The sequence below is a fragment of the Nicotiana sylvestris genome, chromosome 8 (assembly GCF_000393655.2).
Source record: "Nicotiana sylvestris chromosome 8, ASM39365v2, whole genome shotgun sequence".
NCBI lineage: Eukaryota > Viridiplantae > Streptophyta > Magnoliopsida > Solanales > Solanaceae > Nicotiana > Nicotiana sylvestris.
The window spans coordinates 166,029,830-166,037,625 of record NC_091064.1 but is presented as its reverse complement, the minus strand read 5'-3'; positions in this window follow the sequence as shown (position 1 = coordinate 166,037,625).

Here is a 7,796-nt window from a genome sequence, read left to right as displayed (position 1 = left end):
AAGCTGGTGGCCCGCATGGGGGCAGGTGTCGTGATACAAGGGCCCTCCGAACCGGCGGATGCCGAAATCGAACTGTCCCAACATGAGGAGGCCGATGAAGGAGTTTTAGCCGAAGCTCCCGAACCAGAAGAGAGTGAGGCCACTCCTCCCCATGTTGGGGGGTCGAGAGGGAGACCGGGGCTGATACCCCTCGAGCAGAGGAAAGTGCCCCGAAAGACATGCTTGGGGCGATCGACCTTACCGGGGGGGGGGGGGAGAGGGTCTCCCTAGTTCTCAGATGCCATGATCCATGAGGCCGATATGCTAGAAAGTCATTCTTACGAGGGGCCTCAGGGGGATGCAGATATCCACAATTTCTTAGATGGGTTAGAGTCTGCTACCTCAGATGACGTCACTGGGCTCGGAGACTTGCCAATGCCAAAAAGGTACCATCGCTGGGAACCAGTGGGTCTTCCCTGAGCCCAAAGTTAGTGGACCGATTCCCAGCTCCGAGTGTTGACCCTAACCGAAAGTGGTCAATAGTTTTCTCTATCCCAGAGGATGCCTGGGTTTTCTCTGCCCCCGTGGAGGTCGCTAGCTATCTTCGGTGTTTGGTGACCGAAGAGGATCAGGTCGTGATGGACAAGGTGGAAATCCCCTGCATTTTTAATGAAGCTAAACAAGCATTGAATCGGGTAATTTTGAGTGTCTTTTTCATTATGTATTTTAAACTTAAAGTTGAAAACAATCGTAACACCTGCCTTTATGTTTGCAGGCCTCGGTACTGCACTATGAGACTTTTCTCCAATACCGGGAGGAGTCAACCCAACACGAGGCTGGCGTTCAAGTGCTTACTGAGAAGAGGGATACCTACAAGCTTCTTAGTGAGAAGCTTCTGGGCGAATTAGAACTGGCTCGGAGGGAACACGCCGAGATGGCCGAGCAGGTAATTCGAGTACTTCACGATAGTGAAGACGAATTGGACATAGTGGCTAACGATCCGATCATGCAGGTCCGACAGAGGCTTGAACATATCGGGAAGCTTCAAGCACAGGTAGGTACGATACAGGCTGAGGCTGAGGAGTTCAAGAAAAATATGGACCTCTTACACTCGAAAAAAGAAGTTGTCCCAGCACAACTGGAGTCGGCCGAGGCCCAACTTCAGGTTGCAAAGGAGAAATCCTTAGTGCCGGCCAAGGAGATCGAGGAGCTCTGTTCTCAGTTGGGCTCGGCTATTTCTGGTAAAGAGAATCTAGCCAAGGCACTCGAGGCAGCCAAATTAGAGGTAGTTAAGAACAAGATCGAGGCTAACGCCAAAGTGGCCCAGTTCAAGGTTGACGTCGAGGCGATCCAAGCACAGGCTAAAAGTATGGTGGATCATGCAAAGTGGCAAGCTAGAAGGGAAGCCCTCGAAGGAGTTCATGCTCAGAACTTCGACGTACTGGCTGAACTCGAGAGTGCCAAAGTAGAAGAAGCCGGGCCTGGAAGCTGGCCTTTCCCGAGGAAGGTTCCGAAAGCTTAAACGAGTCTGAAAATGGGGTAGATCTGGAGGATGAAGATGCTCCCTCCGATGGGGACCAGGCCACTTACGCCTTTATATGTTTTTATTTTTGCTTCTATGTATCTTTTTGAGGCCGTTTCGGCTGTTGTAGGTTTTTGTATTGGGCCATGCTGGCCTTTGTAAAAAGATTGTTATATATATATATATATATATATATATGAGGCTTTTATTTCCCTTTTGGCTTTCATATCTTCCCTTTTAACTTGTTACTTGTATTCACGAAATTCGGGATGCCTTAGCATAAAATAACTTAGTTTATGTTCGACGGTCCAAACAAACCTCACTTTTACATTACTTTGTTTTAAGGCGTCTTGGGGGTTCGGTGTTACCGGAAACCTTTTTCCCAAAGTTAGTAGCCGAGATTGTAGTTCGCCGAGGGTAGCCTTTGGAACCGATTATGAAAAAAATTTCTTTTTCGAAGGCCTAGTTTTTGTTATGAGTTTCGGACGTCTCTAAACCGTGTCAGTATGGTCGTGGCCTTTTTGTTTAGGAGCTGCCCATTGGACCTGCTTTCTCGAGCTATCTGGGCGTTCCCAAGATAATAGTCCCCGAGGGGGTGGCCATGGCCTTTAAAATTCGGGGTTTGCCGAATATGTCTTATACCCCCGAGGCCTAGTTACTTGGGCCGTTCGAGTTTGTTTTTGGACGGTAGTCCCTGAGTGAGGGAATGACCATTCAAACTCCGGTTATAAGCGGCCCTTGTTACCTTTAGGAGATCGGAGGTACGAATTTTTTTTAAGGGATGTAAAGAGGAAATTTTTCTAAAATATAAGATAATTACAAGGAGATTACTTCTCTTTATTCTTGTGAAAAACAGTTATACATACATACATGTTTTATGCCAGTGCTCGAGCAACCTATGTGAGCACGGTTCGTTTGACCGTTTGACCCTTACAATAAATCCTACCTATCGAGACCCTTCTATTACGAAGTAATTTTCTCGCAAAAGTCGATATCCGAGGGTAATTCCCCCCCAGTATTCGAGGTTGATTGTAGAGGAACCTCGGATACTATTAATGCTATATTCGATACCGATTCGTGATCGTCCTTCGATTTTAAATTAGCACGATCAACTATTGTGTCGTTAAACACCTTGTCGAAAAACCCATTTGGGACAAAACCGGTTCAAGGAAAAAAGAGTGCAACGCATGCTTTCAGACCTAAATACTCCGTGCCTCTCCTTGTCGACCACCTGCAAGCGTTAGTCCAAAAATAAAAGGAAATAAAATGGGGTCGTACCTTAGCAGTAATATCGTTTTAGGTGAGTTACATTCCAATTGTTTGGTAGTTGTTCTCCGTTCATCATTCCGAGCTTATAGGATCTTTTCCCCCTAACCTGGAGAATCTGGTATGGTCCTTCCCAGTTCGGACCCAATTTCCATTTGTTCGGATTCCGGGTGCTTAGTATGACTTCCCTTAGTACTAAGTACCTGACATTGAAGTATCGAAGATTGGCCCTTCGATTGTAATACCTCTCGATCCGTTGCTTTTGGGTGGCCAATCGAACAAGGGCGGCTTCACGTCTTTCATCTAATAGCTCCAGGCTCGTATTTATGGCCCCGTCATTTGATTCCTTTGTTGCATATCGGAATCTGATACTTGGCTCCCCGACTTCGACCGGTATTAGAGCATCGTCGCCATAAACCAATGAGAATGGGGTAGCCCCGGTACTAGACTTCGAAGTTTTGCGATATGCCTAAAGAACTTCAGGCAGTATCTCTTTCCATTTTCCCTTGACGTTAGTCAACCTTTTCTTAAGGTTTTGGGTTATGGTTTTGTTGGTCAATTCAGCTTATCCGTTCCTACTAGGGTGATAAGGTGTCGATAAGATCATTTTGATCTTATGATCTTCGAGAAACTTGGTCACTTTGCTACCGATAAACTATTTCCCGTTGTCACATACAATTTCGGTTGGCATCCCGAACCGACATATGATATGGTCCCAAATGAAGTTGATGACTTCCTTCTCCCTGACCTTCTTGTATGCATGTGCTTCAACCTACTTAGAAAAATAGTCAGTCATAAATAAGATAAATTGAACCTTACCCGGTATCCGTGGAAGAGGGCCGACAAATGTCAATTCCCCACTTCATGAATGGCTATGGCGACAAGACCGAATGTAACAGTTCCCCGGGTTAGTGAATCATCAGAGCATATTTTTGACAATTGTCACATTTTCATACGAACTCTTTCGCATCCTTTTCCATGTCGATCCAGTAATAGCAGGCTCTGATCACTTTTTGAACCGATAATTCGGCGCCTGAATGATTTCCATAGGTGCCCTTGTGAACTTCCCTCAGAACATACTCGGTATCTCCCGGTCCCAAACATATTGCTAGCGGGCTATCGAACATTCTTCTAAATAAGGTTCCATACTCGGACAAGCTGAATCGGGCTGCCTTTATGCGTAGGGCCCTCGATTCTTTTGGAACTTCCCTCAGAACATACTCGGTATCTCCCGGTCCCAAACATATTGCTAGCGGGCTATCGAACATTCTTCTGAATAAGGTTCTATACTCGAACAAGCTGAATCGGGCTGCCTTTATGAGTAGGGCCCTCGATTCTTTTGGATCTGAGGGAAGTTTTCCGGTCTTCAAATACTCTACGTATTTATTTATCCAATCCCAGGTTAAGCTTGTGGAGTTTATTTCGGTGTGACCTTCTTATACTACCGACCTCATGAATTGTACGACTTCCCCCAAGTTGAGCTTGTCGTCTTCGACCGACGACCCTAAGTTTGCAAGGGCATCGGCCTCACTGTTTTGATCTCGAGGCACGTGTTGTAAAGTCTACTCTTTGAACCGATGTAATGTTACCTGTAACTTGTCTAGTTATATTTGCATTTGTTCTTCTCTAATTTCGAACGTTCTATTAACTTGGTTCACTACGAAGAGGGAGTCACACTTAGCTTCGATCACCTCCGCTCTGAAGCTTTTAGACAGTTCGAGACCTGTAATCATGGCCTCATATTTGGCCTTGTTTTTAGTCAACTTCACAGTTCTAGCGGATTGTCTAACTACATTGCCTGTGGGTGGCTTCAGTATGATGCCAAGTCCGGACCTATTTGCATTTGAGGCACCATCCATAAAGAGGGTCCAGATTCCCGAAGACATTCTTGAGTTTACCAACAACTCTCTTTCGACTTTGGGTATTAGGGTCGGCGTAAAGTCTTCCATGAAATCTACCAAAATTTGAGATTTAATGGATGTTCGGGATTAACATTTGATATCGCCGCTGATTTCTATGGCCAATTTGGCCAATTATCCCAAGAGTTCGGGTTTATGCATTATATTTCGTAATGGGTAGGTTGTCACAACACATATAGGATTGCATTGAAAATATGGTTTCAGTTTTCTAGAGGCACTTAGCAAAACGAGTGCCAATTTCTCTAGGTGAGGATATCTAGTTTCGGCCTCACCTAAGGTCCTGCTAACATAATAAATTGGAAATTGCGTAACTTGTTCTTTCCGGACTAGGACTCCACTTACCGCTATTTCTGATACTGTTAGATACAAGTATAGTCATTCGTCTGCCCTTGGTGTGTGAAGCAATGGTGAGCTTGATAGATATCTCTTAAGTTCTTCTAAGGCCCGTTGACATTCCGGGGTCCATGTGAAGTTGTTTTTCTTTTTCAGTAATGAGAAACATCGATGGCTCTTATCGGAAGACCTCGAGATGAATCGCCCCAGGGAGGCTATGACTTTGTATGACCTTCACATTATCTACTACAGTGATATCCTCGATAGCTTTGATCTTGTCGGGGTTGATCTCGATTCATCGGTTGGACATCATGAACCCGAGAAATTTACCGGATCCAACTCCGAACGCGCACTTTTTTGGATTCAACTTCATGTTGTATTTCTTCAATATACTGAAGGTTTCCTGCAAATGCTTTAAATGGTCCTCTGCTCGCAGGATATTAACTAACATATCGTCAATGTAAACTTCCATGAATTTTCCTATTTGTTCTTCGAACATTCGGTTTACTAGGCATTGGTAAGTGGAACCGACATTTTTTAATCCAAATGGCATTATGTTATAGCAGTATGTGCCATACTTAGTGATGAAAGAGGTTTTTTCTTGATCATCCGGGTTCATCCGTATTTGGTTGTACCTGGAGTAAGCATCGATAAAACTGAGGATCTCGTGGCCAGTTGTGGCATCGATCATATGATCAATGTTAGGCAAAGGGAAAGAGTCTTTAGGGCAGGCCTTATTTAAATCTTTATAATCCACACACATTCTTATTTTTTTTTCCTTTTTGAGGGACTACTACTACGTTTGCAAACCATTCCGGATATTTGACTTCCAGGATGGACCTTATTTTAAGGAGTTTAGTTACCTCGTACTTGATGAAAGCATGCTCGATCTCGGACTGGGGTCTTCTTTTCTATTTGACATGATGGAATTTCGGGTCCAGGCTCAGCTTATGAGTAGTGATCTCCGGCGGGATCCTTGTCATATCGAGATGGGACCAAGCAAAACAATCCATGTTAGCTATAAGAAATTGAATGAGTTTTTTCCTGAGGCTGGGGTAACCCCGTGCCCAGGTATATCTTTAGATCGGGCAAATGTTCGATCAGTACGACCTGCTCCAACTCTTCGATCATTGATTTGGTAGCGTCGGAATCATCGGGAACTATAAGGATCGAGGAACCCCGTAATCATCGTCTTCGTCAGTCCCCTGCTTGTCAGATTGGGTCGAGGCTAGCATGGATGATTACTATTTGGCTTCTTTTTTTTGCTCTCGAACCTGACTCATTTGTCTATAAGAGTGTTGATATCGGAATTACTTTATCGACAGAAAACATCTCCTTTGCGAAGGGTTTCTCCCCGTAGACCATCTTGATGCCTTCTGGTGTTGGAAATTTTAATACCTGGTGAAGGGTCGAGGGCACATCCCTCATGTTGTGGATCCATGGTCTCCCGAACAGGGCGTTATACCTCATGTCCACTTCGATTACGTAAAACTTGGTCTCCTAGGTGGTTCCGGCTACGTTTATCGATAACGTTATTTCTCCCTAAGTAGTTTCACAAGCCATGTTGAATCCGTTTAGCACTCGAGTCGTAGGCACGATTTGGTTCTGTAGGACGAGTTGCTCTACGACCCTCGATCGAATGATATTGGCTGGGCTACCTGGATCAATTATTACACGTTTAACTCGAGTCTTATTCATGAGTACATATATTACCAGTGCATCATTATGGGGCTGCATGATTCCTTCTGCATCCTCATCGTTGAAAGATAAAGTTCCTTTTGGTATGTAATCCCGGGTTCGTTTTTCCTTTGTGATTGATACTCTGGTGCACTTTAACATTGGACCTTGAGGAACATCGACCCCTCCAATGATCATATGAATGACTTGTTGAGGTTAGTATTGCTCATTTGGTTTATTGGAATCCCTGTTTCTAAAATGATTCTTGGCTCGGTCGCTCAGAAGTTCCCCAAGGTGCATGTTGTTGAATAACCGGGCTACATCTTCTCTCAATTGTCAACAATCATCCATTATGTGGCCATGAGTGCCATGATATTTGCATATTTGTTTGTATCCCTTTGGGCTGGATCCACTTGTAAAGTCCGAGGCCACTTGGTATCTTTGATGCGTCCGATAAATGATAAGATGGCAGCCACATGAACATTAAAGTTGTACTTTAACATCGTGGTGCCTCTTTATGTCCGATAGGTCTGTCGAAGCCGTTCTTGCTCATGAGCCTTCAAGAGCTTTGGCCTCGATAACTTCTCCTTTCATTTCGTGCAGAAATTTTGCCCGGATCCGCTACTCCTACTATCTCCTTATATGGCTGATATTGATCTCTGTTCAACCTCGGTTCTAGGTCAATATTCCTCTTGATTCTATCGACGGGTATGATAGGATAAACGGACCCGGAAGAGACCCTAAGTTGATCGCCTTCGACCCTGATCTTTGATTGATACTGATTATGCACATCGACCCAAGTAACAGCCGGGTATTCTATCAAATTTTGCTTCAACTGTTATAAAGCCACTGAGCTTCGAACAATGAGTCATTGGGTGAAATCTTGAACAACCCAATCATCAGCGACTGGTGGCAAGTTCATTCGTTCCATTTGGAATCGAGACACAAATTCTCTGAGAATTTCGTTGTCCTTTTGTCTTACCTTGAAAAGGTCTGATATCCTGGTTTCGACCTTGATGGCCCTGGTGTGTGCCTTTACGAAAGAATCTGCAAGTATAGCAAATGAGTCAATCGAGTTAGGTAGTAAATTATGGTACCAT